Source organism: Balaenoptera musculus, chromosome X (genome assembly GCF_009873245.2).
Source record: "Balaenoptera musculus isolate JJ_BM4_2016_0621 chromosome X, mBalMus1.pri.v3, whole genome shotgun sequence".
In the NCBI taxonomy this organism is placed as follows: Eukaryota; Metazoa; Chordata; class Mammalia; order Artiodactyla; family Balaenopteridae; genus Balaenoptera; species Balaenoptera musculus.
The window spans coordinates 35,900,974-35,921,591 of NC_045806.1; the positions used below are offsets into that span (position 1 = coordinate 35,900,974).

Sequence of the window (20,618 nt, forward strand, 5' to 3'; positions counted from 1 at the left end):
TTGGTGAGAGGGGACATCCTTTTAAAGGTGCATTTTTGATAGGGTTAAAAGACCTATGTTCAACATTTACCAATCCTGTCTGGTGACCATGGGCAAATCATTTACCCTTTCTGTTATCTAGACTCAGTGATAGCAATATATGTTCTGGCTATCTCACCGGGCGGGTTCTGAGGATTAAATAAAACCACCATGCACTTAGCAAACTTACAGTGTACATGGATGGTAGTCTACTCTTTAGGAGCTCATAAGCTAGTGGAGAAGACAAGCCATTCATGGAAATAATTACAAAAACAAGATAAAATGTGGTGTGAATTATTAGGCCTATGAATTTTGTGTCTTGGACACCTTATTAGGTGATTTTTATGGTGAAAACTTTGTATAGTCTACTACTATATAGGGAAATGGTTTCAAAATTTAAGATACGGGTATCATTGTGCTCTCCCAGTGTCACCCTAAACTAGTTTGGATTCCATTTTAACAACTTTGTACTACAAAGTAACATAATTATAGCGTAACTAAATCCAACTCTGTTCCACACAAAATGTTTTATAGGGTTTTGCTATGATTTTGCATGCAATTTGGTGTCCACAAGCATTTTTATGTCAAAAGGATATCTGTGCTTAAATTAGGAGTTGCATTTCTTTTCTCTTCATTTGGGCAGCCGAGATACACTATATTGTTCCTTGCACTCCATTTATTTGAGATTAGCCTGATAGGCTTCACGTTGGAATATAAACATGTAGAAAATAGTCCATGACATAATGGATGTCATGGGTTCATAAAGCCCTTCCGGGTTCTAACACTGAATTGTGTTAATGATTTGGCAAAAAGAGGCTAATCTTGGTACATTTAGTACTGCCTAGTGGCTATGCCATCAGTGGCACCTTATAATTTTTTCTTTGCTGCTGTGTTTTAAGGCTCTTATGGCCAAAGGGTGGTCGGTCACAGGCTGTGAAGGAGCCCAAGTGCTTTCAGGCACGGGTGCTGCAGAACCACGTGAATGAATTTCTCAGAGCACCTGCTTCTTTGTGGGGGGGGGGAAGGCACCCCACTCCCAACTCCCCCCTCCCGCCGCAAGAGATAGCCACACCTTCTCCCTATCGGCAAGGAGCAGGTGGCCGGCCCTCAGCACCTCGCACCGCTGCCCACTCCCCCAAGGTACCCGCCCCATCGGCCTGGCCGGCTCACAGGACACGTGACGAGGGTCGGCTCTGCCGCCGGGACCCCCAGCCACCGCGGGTGCGACCGCCCAGCGCGTGGCCTCGAGATCCGATACCCCTCCCCCCACAATCCCGGAAAAAGGGGAGGCTGGTGACGTCATCATCCGGGCACTCGGCGGCGCGGCCTCGGTTCACAATGGAACAAAAACAAGCGGCCCAAGTCAAACTCTGAGCGACGCGACTGTGGCTCGCGCGATTAACTCTGTCCTGGCCACGCAACCTTCCAATCCCGACCTCCCAGCTCCTTCCCCGGCGTTGTGTGCCAGATCCTTTCGGGCCTCCCCTCCCCCACTTCTGCCCGTCCTGGTGCCGCCTCTGCCCTCACATTGCTCCAGAGGCGAGGGGTATGGAACACAGTTCCGGGCCGTAGTGCGACCCTGGAGGGGCCGGCCGAAAGAAACAGTACTGCTTGAAAAATCTTTACCGCATTTTCGTCCCTTCCCCCACCCCAGCTCCCCGAATTCCAAGCGTCTCACGCCTGGCCCGGCTTTCCCGGACGCACGCGCCACTCTTCCCTGGCGTAAGACGGCCCCGGGTGGAGGGGGACCAGAGAGAGCAGAAGGAGCAATTGAGGGAGAAGGGGAGTGGGATGGAGGAGGAGGGCTGAGGGGCGGGCCTCGTACGGGGCGGGCCTCCTGCGGGGCGTGGAACCTCAGGGCCTTGGGCGGTGCTGGGGGTGGTGGGAGTCTGCGCCGTCTCGCTGCTGCCTCCGCCGCCGCCACTGCTGCTGCTACCGCTACCGCCGCCGCCACTGGCCGAGCGGTTTTTTTTTTTTTTTTTTTTTTTTTTGGTTTGCCGGATCCGCCATATTGAAGAGGACGGGCAACCGCGGCTGCGGAAGCTAGTCTCCGCCGTCGCCGGAGCCGCAGCCTCCCCGCACCCGGCCCGTCCGGGCCTCTGCCGCGCGGAGCCCCTCCCCGCCTCGTTCAGCTCACAGGCCTCGCGGGAGGCGGCCGCCTCAGCGCCCGGTGCTTTGCTCGGCGCCGGGAGCGAGGAGCAAGCCGCCGCAAAGCGACCAGGCCCGGAGCGGGGACAGAGGCGGTGATCAGTGGAAGGTGAAGCCGCCACTGCGGGAGGAGGAGCAGGAGGAGGTGACGCAGGAGAAACGCACCGCCCGGAGCCCGTCTGCGCTCAGAGAGAGCCCCAGCCCGAGGCGAGAAGGGGGAAGAGGGCCGCCGCCGGCTAAGGAGGAGGAGGAGGCGGCCGCAGCCACCGCTGCTGCAGGGCGGGCGCGGCGAGCAGCGAATTCCGGCGTCGCTGTGCAGCCCCCTGGTCCCTACGCCTGCAGCCTCTCGACACACTTTGTCACCCGTCACCCTTGGGCCTGGGATGCACCCACGGTCGGCCTTGTCCCGGGACTGAGCCTTGCTGCCGCTTCCGCGTGTTCTGCTTGTGAAGAGAAGACGCCTGTGTCGTGCGGTGAGTAGCTAGCCACGCCGGGACTACGCGCTTTTCCGGGGCCAACAGCTGGATCGAGGGGAGGGGAAGAGGGCGAGGGGGGTGTGCGTGCGCGCGGTTCCTCCCGCGGCGGCCGCGGGCCGGGCTGGGGGCTTCCCGGCTCTCCCGCCTGGGCCCCGGGCGGGGCGGGCGCGCGCGGCGCGGGTCTGGGCGCGGGGCTCCGTTCCATGCCCAGCCGGCGTCCCGGGAGCGTGTCTGTGTGTTTTGGACTGTAAGGGAAAATGGCTGACGGCTCCGTCCCTCCTCCTCCTCCCCCTTTCCGTCCTGTCTGGGGCCGAGTCGGAGGATGGAGTCTCCGGGCGCGGCGTGCAGCCCCCGCATCCGCAGCCCGGGGCCGGGTCGGCGCCGGGGGCTCGTCGCCCCCAGGTCCCGGGGTTTGCAGCCCGGCGCTCGGCGGGCTCGCGGCCGGTTTCCTTCCCGGTCTCGTTCCACTTGACACCAAACGCCATTACTGAGGTGGAGTGATTTGGAGCCGTAGAGCTAGGCCTCGGCTACGCCTGGCTATCGGGCCCGACGACTTGTCCGCCTCCCCCCGCCCTCCTGCGATAACCCGCAGCTTCTCCTGGGCCCTGTGGTCTGGGAGCCGGAGCCGGGTTATCGGCCTCCTCCACTTCCTTCGCCCTCTTTTATTTACGGAGGGCCAAAGCCGCGAAAGATGTTTTGAGGCAGAAATCGCTTCCAAGCGAGCTTGGACCGACCACCTTTCTATTTTTAACTGTTTCTGCAAAGAATATTAGCATGTACGAGTTTGTTAATGATAAAACCTTCAGATTCTTGTGATGTGACGCTTCGGGTTTGAGAAACGGTTTATTTTTCATTCATTGTGAAATATTAAGTTAAAGAGTTATGGAGCAGGTGTATACGTGTTTTGCAATATTTGTATGGATTTCTGGGGCGACTGGAACTTACACGGGGATTTTTAAGATCTTCAACAGCAGCTGCTTAAATTAAGCTTGTTATTTTTTTTTGCAAGGTCCATCGTTATAACGTTAATTGGATTTTCCATCGTGCAGTTTACAGGTGTGTGTAATTTCTTCAGACAGTTTTTGAATTTAACTGACCGAGTTCTAGGTTAAATTTTCATGCTTTATTTTGAGGGGAGGGAAATATATTTGTAGCCATGAGTCCCCATGAAACCCATGAGTTTCATGGAAACCCATGAGTCTCCCTAAGTCTATATAACGTTCGTAAACCCTAACTTTTGAGGAAGAATTCGGGGGTCTTTAGATTGGGAAGCTTTTCAGCAGATAGTTAACCTCTCCTGGAGCTCATTATCTATTCTTAGTGATTATATGGTAAGGACTCGTTAACCGTGACTAGCTTGGCTTTTTTAATCCGTATACTTGAACTTAAAAATAGAGACTACAAACTCTTTTAGATCTCATTGGTCTACTGATTCAGTGGGCTGCCATTTTGGTTTCAGCAAATGCCTTCCTAGTTCTGAAAGATTTACGTGTTAAATATACAGAGATGTCAACATTTGTTTTCTCAATTTTATAACCCATGTGCTTTGTCATACTTGTAACAGTGTTTGGATTTGAGTGAAAACCAGAAATATTTGAGATTGGTGTATCAAGGGCGAACTCAAAATGTTTTTGATAGCATGTTATGTTTTGTTTTCTCTCATTTAAAAATAAGACTTTTGAACCATATGTATTTTTTCTGCCTTTTTTTGTATATTTTTTGCATGAACACTTAATTTGCAATTCTTAACGTGTTATTTTAATGTCTTCATGCCTCTTCTTCCTTTTATTTGCTGACCTTGGTAATTTCTGAGAGGGAAATTTTCTAGAGGGATTAAATAACACCAAGAACCGTACATGTGAAAATCTAAATTCCTTAGAAAGTAGCTATGAAGGGCAGATTTTACCTTTCACCAAATTATTGGAATCTCTTGGTGTTCCATAGTTTTCTTGTTTTATCAATGGAATGCTTCAGTAGGATTTACTTTGGATCTTTTTTCTTCCAGGCTCTTGAAATAAAATTTCTGACATCTCAAGAAGACGAGAGGTTTTATGAATGTCTCCTGAAAGATAATTTTTCTGACATGATATTAATAATGCTGCTTAGTTTTTGAAAATGGATGTTTCTCATGAATTTGCTAGTCATCAAGTTCTTGATTAGTTGGACACAAGCAAGCATTCTTTTAGCTTATTTTTTGTTTCATAAGGTCAATTTTAAAGCATTGTTTTTGTACTTAAGTTTCAGAATTTTAATATTGAACCAAACTTTGTTTAAATCAGGTTATATTTCCCCTATTGGTGGTATGTTTTCTGAATCTTGAAATTTTTTTCCCAAAAAATTGGATAACAGGGTTTTAGTTTCCATTTAGTTCTTTGAGGATCTGTACCTTTGAAAGGTATCGTATTTATTGCTAACTTTGTTTCTAATTTTAACATAGAGTCTAACATTAGTATTTGTGAAAGGGTTAACGTGTTGGACCTCAACCCTGACTGCACATTAGAATCACTGGGCGGGGGTGGGGGTTAAAAAAATATATACTGGTGCCCGGGTTCCATTCCCGGAGACTTATTAATTGGTCTGGTATGGGCCCTGGGCAGCAGTGTGTTTTAAAAGGATTATGAGAGTTATGTACCACAGTGTTCATTGCAGCACTGTTTACAGTAGCCAGGACAGGGAAGCAACCTAAGTGTCCACTGACAGATGAATGGGTAAAGAAGATGTGGCACATACATACAGTGGAATATTACTCAGCCATAAAAAGAAACAAAATTGAGTTACTTGAAGTGAGGTGGATGGACCTAGACTCTGTCATACAGAGTGAAGTAAGTCAGAAAGAGAAAAACAAATACCGTATGCTGACACATATATATGAATCTTAAAAAAAAAAATGGTTCTGACGAACCTAGGGGCAGGACAGGAATAAAGATGCAGACATAGAGAATGGACTTGAGGACACGGGGAGGGGGAAGGGTAAGCTGGGACAAAGAGAGAGTAGCATGGACATATATACACTACCAAATGTAAAATAGATAGCTAGTGGGAAGCAGCCGCATAGCACAGGGAGATCAGCTAGGTGCTTTGTGACCACCTAGAGGGGTGGGATAGGGAGGGTGGGAGGGAGACGCAAGAAGGAGGGGATATGGGGACATATGTATACATATAGCTGATTCACCTTGTTGTACAGCAGAAACTAACACAACATTGTAAAGCAGTTATACTCCAATAAAGATGTTTTTTAAAAAATTTTAAAAATAAAAGGATTATGGGTGATTCTCATGCAGTCGGGTTGAAAACCATTGTTATTGCTGTTAGCATGTTCTTATTGAACTTTGCTGTGGGTAAATAAGAAGATGGTTTTTTCTTCAACTGTTTTCAGTTATCACTACAGTTGTCATTTGTTGACTTAATTATGTGCCAGCACTATGTTAAACACTCCATTTATCACTGTATGTGGATCATATTATTTCCATTAAACAGATAAAGGACTAAGGTCTGTCAGGTTCAACCAGTGGTGCTTCGACTGCTCTGCCATGTTAGTGAAATGACACTGATTACTATTTTTTTTAAAAATTGGAACTTTTGCTTTGTTTCCTGTACCAGAGAGGCTTTAGATTAGAATTTTAATGAAAATGTAATAGTCTGCAATTTGGGAAATATCTTGATTGACCAAGGGAGATGCTAAAACTTCGCAGCAAACGGTTCTTCCCCTTCCATATATCTTCCAACATGTTCAGGTTGATAGTTTAATTGGTGGGTCTGTTTATGACTAAAATAACGTAAGGCAACTTAACATTCCTAAAAGATGCAAAATCTAGGCATTTCTCTCCCAGTGACCTATTTAAATCATCCCATAAGTGAACACTTAGTATCATGTGAATTTTTATTAACTCAATTTGAGAATTCTGAGTTTTACTTGGCTTAGTTTAAAATCAGTGTAATTTTCACAAAAAGTTTTCAAAATGAAAGGTTTTGTTTTGCATTTTTGCAATATTGGTTGGTAATTTTATGGAATGAATGAAATAGTAATAACATCTTTATTTGGTGTTTGTTTCTCTTAATTTCTTTGGTCTGTTGTGCTAAATTCTATATGGGGGGGGCTGCTAATGTAGAATCTATGAGCATTCTTAATGTGGCACAAGATTTGTCAGAGATCTTTCTGTTAAATTAATGATCACTGTCCTATTTTCTATGTTATAAAGTCTATCATAAGGAAAAAAGAAGTCATGAAACGCCTGATATTTGTGTATATTGGAGTTTGAATTTATCATTCAGTTATTACTGTTGAGTGTAAAGTAATGATCAATGTAATATGCTTTTAAGGAATAAGGTGTGAAAAGGCATACTATTAAGACGAGATATCTCACCTAAATTTATTCTTCAGTGTGCCTGTGCTAACCTTTTGGGCTTCGGTACACTCTCACGCTCTACATGCATTTTATAGCCAGTGGGTTTCTAATTCTATTTTCAGTCACTGTCTAACAGTAATTTTCTAGTTCAACTGTGTATGAGAATCACCTGTGCAGCATTTTCAAAATGTATTTGCTTAGGTCTTACTCTGGGGAGATTATAATTGAGTAGGTTTGGGGTGGGAACTGGGCATTTAAAAAACTCAAAATATGATTCTGATGAGCAGCTAGGTTATTTTTTGGCAATTTATTTTAGAAAAAGATCTGAGATTCTGAGTTTATACACACACACATTTATTTATTATCTCTTACTGAGCATCTTCTTAGAGTTAGGGTTCCAGCTCTAATACTAACATTATTAATATCTGTTAAGGCAGGCATTAGTTTCCTTTTTATCAAATATTTATTGGGTATCTACCCTGTGCCAGGCACTGTCCTAGAGATGACTATTGTCTAGAAGCTTATGTTATATGAAGTGAGGGCCATTGGACTAGCTGGTCTCTATAAAGTCCTTCCTAGCTCTAATTTTGTCAGTCCTTATTGTGCTTCATAGAAGGGGACTGAATTAAGTTGTTATAAGAAATGTTCTAGTTTTGGTATAAGCTGATGGAACTTTCCTTTTACCTTTCATCTTTTTAAAATAAGTTAAATAGAATTTCCTTATGAACGCCAACCTTCTCTAGTGAGCCCAAATGTCAAGTATAGTAGAAATGGATTCTTTTAGTATTGGCTTTAGAAATAGCCATACTTAGGATGCTTTTAATTTTGGGCCAGTAACTACATACTCTGGTGTCACCTGTTCCTCCTGCCATTCCTTTTCTGTATTGGTTCTCTGTCAGTTATCTCTGCACTGCTTGTGTGTTTTTTGTCTGTTTTACTTATTTTGTTCAGATGCTTTGATTAAATTTGTTCTCCAGATTCTTCTAGGTTGGTGGCATCCGTCTGGGCAGACTCAAGATCCTAAGTCACTGACATATCCCTAGCACCTAGAAAGTGCCTGGCACATAGACATTCAATAATTATTTGTTGGATGTTCAGTTCATCATTTTCTTAGTATGATTTCTCTACGTCTTTGGGGTTTTTTTTTTTTTGCTTTTTTTTTTCTAATTCTCTTTATTACTTGGAGTCACTTAACTTGACCTAATAATCCTTTTATGATGAGCAGTCCTGGAAGGAATCTTAGATCTAGTCAAACTCCTTGTTTTTCAGATGAGGAACGTGGCTCAACGAGGTGAGGTAACTTCACTAAGATAGTGTACATAGATTACCTTCTGTGTGAAGCTATTTCCATATCTAACAAGTCACGTTAATTATTAAATTCTTTGAATTCCATGACCTTTGTAGTCACTCATAAAATTCACACTTAAATCTCTTCCTAATAATGGATAAATAAGGTCAGGGATTCTGTCCTTTACCTTTACGTATTACGGAGCGCATAGAATAACATTGTTTACTGGGCCTTTCTTGGCGGTCCAGTGGTTAAGACTCCACGCTTACACTGCAGGGGGCATGGGTTCCATCCCTGGTCACATAGCTAAGATCCCATATGCCGTGCGGTGCGGCCAAAACAACAACAAAAAAACCCCACGATAACATTGTAAACAATAACTTTGCCTCAAAGGCAAAATGTGGGGGAATGTTAGACTTCTAATATCTATAACAGCTTGTACAAAATTGATGTATCATAATATTATAGCCCCTTTCTGTTTATCCTTTCTGTAACTGATCAATCATGTATGGTTTGAACACTTTAGACCCATATTGGCCAACCGTTATTGAAGGAATTATTTTCCTTGGGACAGTTTTGAGCTGGTAAGTCTTGGATCCCTTCTTCAGCTACCTACCTGTGAAGTGGGAAGAAGAAAATTTAGGAAGAGAAAAAGGAGTAGGAGAAACCTCTTCTTCCTGTCCTATTATGTTCATTTCCTTCCTACTGACTTTGGTGGTTACTGAGAGTTGTAAGTTTAGGTTGTTGGTTGCATCTCTCTTTTCTGGTCTTTTTTCTTAGCTGGTTACTTAGAACTTCTACATAAGTCTACTCGATTAACTTGGACAGGGAGATTATATGGTATTAGATCCATGTTCTGCCTAACAGAGTATTTTGTCCCTGATCAAGGTAGTGTAGAAAGATTTGGTTGCTCTCCTTGATAACACTGTCGGGGTTCAGAGCAGGGATCAGCAAACTTTTTCTTGTACAGGGCCAGATTGTAAATATTATAGGCTTTAGGCTTTGCGTTCTTAAGAGGCAAAATCGAGGCTATTAGGTAAATTTTTTGTTGATGGAATTCATAATATAATGATAGTTGAGTACAATTAATTGTAATTTAGGTCTAATGAGAAGAAGAGAATTGGGGGGAAGGCTAATAATACAGTATTTTGCCTATTTGGGGTTTAAAGTTCATATTCCCTGTCATCAAGTTGATTGTAAATGACGCTGTGTGAAATCCATTCTCAGTTTTGTGGGCTGTACAAAAACAGGAGGCTAGATTTAATCTGTGACCATAGTTTGGCAGCCCTGGTTTAGAGCAGTGGTTCTCAAACCTGGAGGGCTTGTTAAAACAGATTGCTGGCTCTTGCCCCCAGAGTTTGATTCATTAAATATGGAATGGGGCCCAAGAATGTGCATTTCTAACAAGTTCCCAAGCATGGATCTACCCTTGGAGAATTACCGGTTTAGAGATGAAATCCAGCATATCCTATTTTTTATCAGGCTGATCACTTTGTTTAATTTTTCTTGAATCTTTATTTTGTACTTTGTTTTAAATTCAACAATTACATGTTAAATGCCTGTTACATGCTAGGTATTATACCAGGTAACAGGGATACACAAGGTGAGCAAAACACAATTGTCCCTGTCATACATACTGGTTAGAGGGAGCTTAAAAATTAATTTCCACAAACCCTTTAGAGCTAGAGTCTGGGGACAAAGAGCACCATTTGGAAAGCAGTGCAGTGGTGTTTGATACTCATGTTAAAGGAAAGCTAAATTGGAAAGAGGCATTATCAAACTATTTCATTAATTTGATGTCTTAGGGAATAAAGTTCTGTATAAATGAACTTTTCAGAACACCAAAGCTTGCTTTTAAATACTTAAACCAATTTATTATTTGATAGAAAGCTTTCTAAAGATGTTATATACTTTTCCTTTATAACTTCTGTCTGATTATGAGATTATTGTAATCTATTCGATTAAGAAAAAGTTTGGGTAGCATAAGGGAATAAAAGCAAAGAGCAAAACACACAAACCCCACCCCTAATAATTCCATCATGTAAAAGTAACCGTATTATTAGATGTTAGATGTGTGTTAGATCAAAGATTCTTATCAGTTAATCAATTTACTAAGTCATGTTTCCTCATGTCCTCTGCCTCCACTTCTGCTTCAGGACTTCAGAGTGTGCCGTTTGTTCATCCTGCCTAAAAACACTGTTTTGGGGTCCTTCCTCACTCCGCTGTTCCTTTTTTAGATACTGCTTTGGTAAATACTGTTCAAAAATCTCATCATGAAGTTGGTTTTAACATAACTTTCCGACTTTCCCACTGTTTAAAATTTTCTTTTCCCCTGTTCTCCATTCACTTGACTCGGGATTCTCCATACACTTCCTGTGCTTTCCCACTTCTGTTGCTTTGTTTCTTCAGTCTCCAAAGGGGCTTCCTGTTCTTTGCCAGTGGCAGTAACATCGAGAGTATAACTTAACTGTTCTTTGGCCTGTTTCATTTTGTGCATTTGTTGCTTTTCTTCTTTGGTGGCTATTGAAGTTTAAGGATGGTTCACATATATACTAAAAGGCCCCAGACTTTTTTTGTTTTAATTAATTAATTTATTTTCATTTATTTGGCTGCGTCGAGTCTTCATTGCGGCACTCGGGGTCTTTGTTACGGCACGCGGGATCTTTCATTGCGGCAAGCGGGCTTCTCTCTAGCTGTGGTGTGCGGGCTTAGTTGCCCCGCGGCATGTGGGATCGAACATGTTCCCCGACCAGGGATCAAACCCGCGTCCCCTGCATTGGAAGATGTATTCTTAACCACTGGACCACCAGGGAAGTCCCGGCCCCAGACTTTTTTGAATTAATGTTTTTGTGTTTTTGTTTTTTCTTAGCTGTCTCATTTTCTCAATAATCTTTATTTTCACTGTTGTGAGTTGTGGTTCCAGTCTAATCCTCCCCACCCCCCACCCCCAAAAACGTTCTGTGGACTGGGAAAGGAGGTAAGAGTTGTATATTATAATTGTGTCTATATAAAGAGGGAGGATTTCTTACAAGAACTTTGAGCTCTGATTCTTATTTCTGTACCTTTTCCACTTGAAACATGTTAGTCCTCAGCTGTGATATATTTGATTTTTGTATAATCAATACTTTAATATGCTATAAATACACTTAATACACTATTAATACACTTGACTTCTTTAAGTCAAGTTCAGACTTCTGTCCATTAGCTGATGAAGCAAGTGTCTTTTTATTGCAGGGTGGTATTGCCTGCCTGAGAACTGTTCTGTTTCAGCAGTTTTGCTGTATTTGTACAGCACTGTCTTGTGTGTTAATTTGTAAGTTCAGTTGTATTTTGCCCTTTTATAAAATGAGTGGGAAAACAAACGTGCATCAGCTGGGGAGCTCAAACCTAATATCTTTGAGACGGGACTGATTGGGGATATGAATCTTTAACCTTACTGGGTTAGGTTGTGCTCATTGGTTATGTTGGTTGACTTTGTTCAGCGGTGAGTGAAATAATTAGAACGAAACAGGAAATTAAGTATGGCGAGTATGTAATAAAGCTTGTATGTGAAAGGTGAGGTGTAATTAGGGATTTTATAATACTTTCCTTCACTCTGAGAGTTGGAAAAACCCCTAGAAACATGTGAATCTGTCATTTGGCTTTGAAATATTTGTCTTCTATCACATTTTCAGGAATGCGTTATGTGTGAAAGGAAGGTACTGCCTATGTACAGTGTTTGCCTAGACTCTTGTGGAAATGACTACAGAAAGTCTCATTTACTTAATCTGTCTGTATATATCTGTTTACTGTGTTCATCGTACATAGATATCAGTTATCCAAAATTCTTTTTTTATTGACTATAGTTGATATACAGTATCAGTATAGAGTGTACAATATAGTTATCCGAAATTCTTGAGAGTTTTTGACTTGGAGCATGCTGAACTGGGGTGAGAGGGATTGTGGGTCTAGACTGAGGGTTGGAGAAGCCTAATGGAGTGCTTGTAGGAGTATTTCTTGTCTCATAACGGATGTCATTATCTGAGCCATATGTCAGCTATCTCGAATTACTCCTACTTGAGGATTATCTTAGTTATCCTCAGTGCATCATGGGAAGAAGAATCACGTCAGTGAAAGGAGACTAATGGAAGGATTCTTTGGCTTCTGCTCATCTACACAACCACAAAAATCAGATTCTTCGAGTACCTCTATTTCTCTTCCTGCTGTCTTCCCAAATACTGCTGAAAACTCTTACCATGTCAGCTCTACCCAAACTAGGTCATTTTGATGTAATTCTGGTCTACTTTTCTGAGGTTATTTTTTGTTCTCTCACGTAATCAAATTATCCATAGTTGATGTGGATGTTCCAGTCTTTCCTATTCCCGTGGCTTTACTCTTGGAACTCTGTCTCCCTTTTGTGGCTAGCCTACCAGTGCCACCTAGCTCACATGCCATCTTCATGAACTGTTTTCTGATTCTCTCCAGTTGGAAGTGGTCGTTAGTTTCTCCGAACTCTGGTAGCGTGTACCACCACCCCCCCATGCTTTTCTTTTGGCATTCCACTTTTTATTTTTTAATTAATTTATTTATTTGGCTGTGTTGGGTCTTCGTTGCTGCGTGCGGGCTTTTCTCTGGTTGCGGTGAGCAGGCGCTACTCTTCGTTGCGGTGCACGGGCTACTCATTGCGGTGGCTTCTCTTGTTGCAGAGCACGGGCTCTAGGCACGTGGGCTTCAGTAATTGCGGCACACGGGCTCGGTAGTTGCGGCTTGCGGGCTCTAGAGCGCAGGCTCGGTAGTTGTGGCACATGGGCTTAGTTGCTCCGTGGCATGTGGGATCTTCCTGGACCAGGGCTCGAAACTCATGTCCCCTGCACTGGCAGGCGGATTCTTAACCATTGCGCCACCAGGGAAGCCCCTTGGCATTCCACTTTTTTTGTTTCTTTATGTTTCTTCAAAAACAGCCTCTGGGAAGGTGGCTCTGAGAAGTTTCCTGAGGCTCAGTTGATAGTGTCTAAATCTGAACTGTCCTTTGTAGGTGGTCAGAACCTCTCTCAGCCTGATTGAGAAAGTGTAGTTGGTAGTAAAGAGCTCTAATCTCGGTCAAAGGGCTTGGGTTATGATTGTAACTACTGCCAGTTAGTGAGCAAATTATTTAACCTAGATGAAATTGTAAAATGAAGGATTTGGACTGGGTGACTGCTATCTTATAACGATCGAATTGAACTCATTTTATACTATTCTGGCACAAGGGGATATAAAGATAAATCCTTATCTCTTAGGCTCTAACGTCTGTTGGGCCAGACTATACAGTGTGATAAGTGCTGTACTAAATAGTGGTGTGGAAAATAGAATGGTAAAAGAGATGAAGAGGGACTTCCCTGGTGGCGCAGTGGTTAAGAATCCGTCTGCCAGTGCAGGGGACACGGGTTTGAGCCCTGGTCCGGGAAGATCCCACATGCCGCGGAGCAACTAAGCCCATGTGCCACAGCTATTGAGCCCACGTGCTGCAAGTACTGAAGCCTGCGCGCCTAGAGCCCGTGCTCCGCAACAAGAGAAGCCACCGCAATGAGAAGCCCGCGCACCGCCACAAAGAGTAGCACCCGCTCGCCACAACTAGAGAAAGCCCGCGCGCAGCAACAAAGACCCAACGCAGGCCAAAATAAATAAATAAAAATAAATAAATAAGAGAAACAAAACTCATTCTAGTTTGGTGGTGAGTGAGGTTTGTTGGTTTTCAAAGGTGTACTATTTTGGTGGCCCTGTGAATTAGAGCAGAGACTTCTGGGCAGAGAAAGCAACTTGAGATCAGGGTTTTTAACCTCAACACTGTTGATAGCTTGGGCCATATAATTCTTTGTTGTGGGGGTGCTCTCCTGTTCCTCCCTGATCTCTACCCACGTAATGCCAGTAGTACATCACCCCCTCAGCTGTGACAACTAAAAGTATCTCCAGACGTTGCCAAATGTGCCCTGGGGGCAGTATTTGAGCACCACTACTTGAAATGGAGGAATGGAAGTGTGAAAGTGTAATGTTTTTAGAGAAAAACTAGTAGTAGAATGTAGAAGAAACACTGGAGATATTGGGAGGGGAGGGGGATTTGGGGATATGAGACTAGAAAGGTAATTTGAGCGAGGCTAGAGCACAAGGGGCGACCTTAGTGCCAAGTTAGGGCACTTTTGTTTTGGGGGTAATGAGATGGGCCTTCAAGTTTAAGTGAAAGGTAGAGATAATTAGATCTGTTGTTTATTTCTGAAAGATAATTCTGACGGCGGCATGGTGGACATGTTGGAAAGTTGGGTAGCAAGGGAATTGAGACAGTATTTGTAAGGGTTTCGCTGAAAGATAAGAGAATGGTTTAGGGAATGGAGTAAAGGAATGAGGTACCTGGGACTCCACTTGTATGAGGATGGTGCTGCTAATTTGACTTTGGCTTCTCTGTCACTGAATGTTGTACTTAACTAAAAAGCCGAACACCTTTATTATCTTCCCCTTCAACTCTTTCTCCCCACCAAGAGCTTCTGTCTGTTGAGATCTATTGAAAGGTCATCAGGAGAAAGGAATCTGGGTTATAGAATGACTGTGTTTTCCCAATATGGCTCCACTACTTAAACAGTGGATTATCAAAGCACATGCCTTTTTTTTTAACCACCCCCTCCCCCAACGTGTAGGGAACTACAATCTGGCATCCAGTTGAATGTTAACTGTAAGCTCGCCATGGTTTGTATAGGTGATATTTTACAGCTTTTGAAATAGACTGATACACAAAAATAGATGAATAATGTTATTGTTTATTAAATAGTTGCAGTAATCCCATTGGCTTCTATTTTGGAGGGGTTTTTTGTTTGTTTTAAAAAACTGCTTATATTTGAAGTGAAAATAACATAGGCAGTGGAAGTGTACTGAACTTGGAGTCAAAAGGGCTGTGTTTTAGATTTAGAATCCTGCCCTCTGTTAAGTCACTTAACAGTGAGGACCCAAAAGGTTATTAGTTACCTGTAAAACCAAGGTGTTGGATGAGAGATGACTTAAGGTACTTTTTTTTTTTTTCTTTTAAAGTTAGTAAATTTTCTATCTATCCCTAAAGATGTGGAAAAAACTGGAGTCTAGAGAAGAGACATTTTCAAGTAAAGGAACATAGGAAAGGTTTTAAAAAGGGTTCATAGGCTTAGGAGTTAGTGTTGGATTGACAAGTAAAGGGAGGGGTAATGTAATTTGAATGTTTCCCTTGTTTTTCGTGTGTGTGTGTGTGTGTGTGTGTGTGTGTGTGTATAGGGCTTTATTTTATTTAGTATCCTGTGGGTTAATTGTGTTTGCCCAACAGCTTGCAGTGTGAATTTAGGGACTACAGACTTGGTAGCCAGGGGTAAAATTTCTTGGCTGGCAGAGCAGCTTAAAGTTTGGTTAAGTTTTCATCTGAAGTCTAGATTAAGCTTTAAGAACGTACTGCTGTTAAAAGGTGATGTAGCCTGCAGGGGAAATAATGTTTAGGGGAAATTGTTTTTTTCTGAATTGAGAATGAAAGTATGCAGATAAATAGAGTAGCAGTGATTTTTGTCTGGCACAGATGGTTTCAGAGAAAATGTTGATAACCTCGTTTTTCATCACTGTAAGAGAAGTAGCAAAAGAAGCCTATCATTTTTATTGTGTATCAGTAGGCCAGTCATTCTTAAACTTACTGGTCTCAGGACTTCTTTATAATTATTGAGGACCTCAAAGAGCTTTTGTTAACGTGGGGTTCTATCCATTGATATTTATTACTATATTAGAAACTAAAACAGACATTTAAAATTTTTATGTGTGTGTTTAAAAATAAAACTCATTGCAAGTTAATGTAAATAATACTTTTATGAAAAATAACTTCCAAAACGAAAGTTAGTGAGAAGAGTGACATTGTTTTACATTTTTGCAAATATCTTGTATCTGACTTAATGAAAAACAGGTGGATTCTCTGTCTCCTTCCTTCAGTCTGTTGTGATATAATAATACATCATGTAGCCTCTGGAAGAACTCCACTGTATACCTGAGAGAGAATGACAGTGAAAATGGCAAATAATGTCTTACTATTATGAAAACATAATCTCTTGGATCTGCTGCAAGGGTCTTAGTGGACCACACTTCGAGAACCAGTGCCTTAGACTCCCAAGGGAAGTTTGACATTATCTTTTGAGCGGCTTACCTACTACACAGTTTTACTTTTTTTTTTTTTTTTTGCTGGGCCGTGCTGAATGCGGGATCTTAGTTTCCCGACTTAGTTTGAACCTGTACCCCCTGCATTGGCAGCACAGAGTCTTTAACCACTGGATCACCAGGGAAGTCCCCAGTTTTGGTTTTTAATTGAAATATAACTTGCATACAGTTTAAGTCCACAAATCTTAAGTGTGTGGCTTGATAAAATTTTACAAATGTATACATCTGTATAACTATCATTCAGATCAACATATAGAACATTTCCAGAATCCTAGAAGACTCCCTTATGTGTCTACTCCTCCAACCCCCTGCCCCCCAATATTCTGACCCATATCTTTCAATGAATTAGTCATGCCTGTTTTTGAATTTCATATGAACAGAATAATACAATATGCACTCTGCTTCTGGCTTCTTTTGCCCAACACATGATTGATTACTTTGTTCTTTTTCATTAAGATGTCATTATTTGAAATATACCATTATTTGTCTATACATTCTACTGTTGGTGGACATTCAGATTATTTACAGTGTTTTCACTAATTATAAAGTGTTGCCATGATTGTTTTAGTATGTGTCTTTTTTTTAATTGTTATTTTTTTGGCCGCACTGTGTGGCATGCGGGATCTTAGTTCCCTGACCAGGGTTCAAACCTGTGCCTCCTGCATTGGAAGCTCGGAGTCTTAACCACTGGACCTCCAGGGAAGTCCAGTATGTGTCTTTTGATGGTCTCTTTGGTATACACCCAGAAGTGAAATTGCTGGGTTATAGGGTATATGTGTGTTTAGCTTTAGTAGATGCTGCCAAACAGATTTCCCGGAATAGTTGGTTATATTAGTTTAGAATCCTATCAGCCCTGTAGTTGATGTCATTCTTCCTTAGCAGCATTTAGTATTGTCGGTCCTTTTAAGTTTAGCCATTTGGGTGGAGATTTAGGAATATCTAATTGTGGCTTAAATATCCATTTGCCTGTGTTTAATGCCATTAGAACCTTTTCATATGCTTATTGGTCTTTTAAACTCTATTTATTGGTCCACTGAACTCTTATCTTACCTATAAAATCTGAAGTTTGGCCAGTAGATGACTTGAAAGTCCCTTGCAGCTCAAAATCACTAGTTGAGTGAATTCTCTGAAATAAGAGATTCTTTAAAATGAACTTAATTGATCTAGTAGTGACAAAGAGGATAAACATTCCTGTGATAATTTAAAAAATAATTATGCATCTTTGGCTTTAGAATACATCTGGAAAGATCTTTGCGCTTGAGAGATTCAATACTTCAAATTAAAATATGGCCTTTAGAAATAAACCAAGAAGACAAGAAATAACAAGTGTTGGTGAGGGTATGGAGAAAAGGGAACCTTTGTGCAGTGTTGCTGGGATGTAAATTGGTGCAGCCACTGTGGAAAACAGTATGGAGGTTCCTCAAATTAAAAATAGAAGCTACGGGGCTTCCCTGATGGTGCAGTGGTTAAGAATCCGCCTGCCAATGCAGGGGACACGGGTTTGAGCCCAGGTCTGGGAAGATCCCACATGCCACGGAGCAACTAAGCCCGTGCGCCACAACTACTGAGCCTGCGCTCTAGAGTCTGCAAGCCACAACTTCTGGGTCCGCGTGCCACAACTACTGAAGCCCACGTGCCTAGAGCCCGTGCTCTGCAACAAGAAAAGCCACTGCACTGAGAAGCCCGCGCACTGCAAGGAAGAGTAGCCCCCGCTTGCGGCAACTAGAGAAAGCCCGCACGCAGCAACGAAGACCCAACGCAGCCAAAAATAAATAAGTTTAAAAAAAAAAAAAAGAAAGAAAGAAACTGGTATGATCTATCAATTCCACTTCTGGTATTTGTCCTAAGAAAGGGAAAACACTAACTTGAAAAGACATATGCACGCCCATGTTCATTGCAGCATTATTTACAATAGCCAAAACAACCTAAGTGTCCATTGATAGATGAATGGATAAAGAGATTGTGGTATGTGTGTATATGTTACTCGGCCATGAAAAAGAATGAAATTTTGCCATTTGTGACAACATGGATGGACTTCACAGACATAAAGACAAATATGATCTCTCTTATATGTGGAATCTTAAACAAACCAACCCAAGCTCATAGATACAGAGAACAGATTGGTGATTGACAGAGGTAGGGGGTGGAGTGGGAGAAATGGGTGAAGTGGGTCAAAAGGTTAAAAAAAAAAAAGTAATACGTTCATTATCAAAAAAGATATAAACCAGGAAGCTTATTCCATTCTACATTCGTTCCACTCTCCAGGACTTTTTTTATGTATCCCAACAAATGTCTCTAAGCTTAGCTATCATTCTTTTTTGTGTGAAATTCATGGTTATGAAATACACTTTAAAGAATTTACTTGCTATTCTGTTCCTTTGGTGGTGAGGGGGCTAGACTGGTGAATTCCTTAAGGGCAGAAACTGAGTGTTGTTTACTGTTCTGTCTTTTCAGGGTCTGGTGCAGAGTCGGTATTCTATAATGTCACCAAGATAAACAGGTTTCCATAGATTTTTTTTTTTACCCTACCTTTAATTATTTAACCAGATTTCACCTATATAAACATGCTTTAAGGGATGGGCAAGGATAGAGGTAACTCTTGAATACCCTTAAGAATATCTGATTTGTTTTAATAAGATTGCATATGTTTTACCACCAGTGAACTTTTTGTATAGGCCAAATTTTTTTTATATGTATATATAAATTTATTTATTTATTTATTTATTTTTGGCTGCATTGGGTCTTTGTTGCTACGCACGGTCTTTCTCTAGCTGCGGCCCACGGGGGCTACTCCTCGTTGCGGTGCGCAGGCCTCTCATTGCGGTGGCCTCTCTTGTTGTGGAGCACGGGCTCTAGGCGCACGGGCTTCAGTAGTTGTGGCTTGAAGGCTCTAGAGCGCAGGCTCAGTAGTTGTGGCACACGGGCCCCGTTGCTCCGCGACATGTGGGATCTTCCCGGACCAGGGCTCGAACCCGTGTCCCCTGCATTGGCAGGCGGATTCTCAACCATAGCGCCACCAGGGAAGCCCCTAGGCCAAATTTTCTTTGTTAAAATTTTACACCTAGGGACTTCCCTGGCGGTCCAGTGGTTAAGACTCCGTGCTTCCACTCCAGGGGGCACGGGTTCAATCCCTGGTCAGGGAACTAAGATCTAAGATCCCACATGCAGTGCGGCACCCCCCTCCCCACCAAAAAATAATAACAGTGCCAGAGGCGGGAGAACCAAGGTTATGAATGCCACCCAGTTTTGCATACCATCAGCCTTACTTGGTAATTGGTGCTGGTCTTTTGTTATTTTGAACTACTGTCACATTGACTGCATTAGGCTATTCCATGCTGTTTCTTATGCCCTTTTTGCTCCATCCTTACACACATTAACTTGGCGTACTACTCATCTTTATTCTGTACGATGCAGCTCAGATATTGTTCTTCTAAGAAGCTTTTGTAGATATTCTCTACCCTCAACTAATTTATTTTCCAACCTTCCCAAACTTTTTATTAAGGAAAAATCAAACATACATAGATGTAGATAAACTCCCATCAACTAGCTTCAATTCATGGCTATTCTTTTTATGTACCCCCTCCATTTTGAAGCAAATCCCAGGCAGGATTTCATCTTAAATATTTTAGTATATTCCAGTTTAATTTAGATGTTTTTCCTTGGTGCTCACATTGCCCTTCTGTGTTGTAAATTATAGGTTTTTAATTTAGTTCTTAGATATTCTTGTGTTCTACTTTGTAAACCTCTCAGAGCAATAGCTAATACTTGGTGCCTATATATATTATATATGCATAAATTCTTTATATTCTTACAGCAATCTTGAAAAGGTAGCTACTATTTCCCTCATTTTATATATAAGGAAAACAAGATACGGATGTTAAGGAACTTGTCCAGCTTGGACACCTAGTAAGTGGCAGAACAGGAATTCAAACTGAGGCAGTTTATCTTCATTCTGTACTCTTATTAACCACTACCCTGTATAATGTCTGAGTAAATGAGTTCTGTTAGCATTTTCCCCTTATTAATTCGGCCTTCTTTTGCCTTGCATTTGCCAACAGCACGTAGACATTAATTGCTTTTTCATAAAACATAGCTAAAGCGACCTAGCATGCAGCTCTCCCATTTTAAAAACGAGGTTCCCTTGCTGTTAGCACTTCTGCTTCTCATTTCATTTGT

At 42.1% G+C, this 20,618-nt stretch overlaps 1 protein-coding gene across 4 annotated transcripts in view; it reads left to right on the forward strand.

Annotated features, from left to right (window-relative positions):
• Positions 1-1,993: 1,993 nt before the first annotated feature.
• Positions 1,994-20,618, forward strand: part of USP9X (ubiquitin specific peptidase 9 X-linked) — a 121,912-nt gene continuing 103,287 nt past the window's right edge. Inside the window, exons 1-2 of one of the 4 annotated variants that reach the window (XM_036839142.1) lie at positions 1,994-2,639; positions 3,652-3,698. The gene's annotated coding sequence lies outside the window, so the exon portion shown is untranslated. Of the gene's footprint in view, positions 2,640-3,651; positions 3,699-4,694; positions 4,849-20,618 lie in introns of those variants that run through there. The other 3 variants (XM_036839145.1, XM_036839144.1, XM_036839143.1) reach the window with 3 other exon arrangements.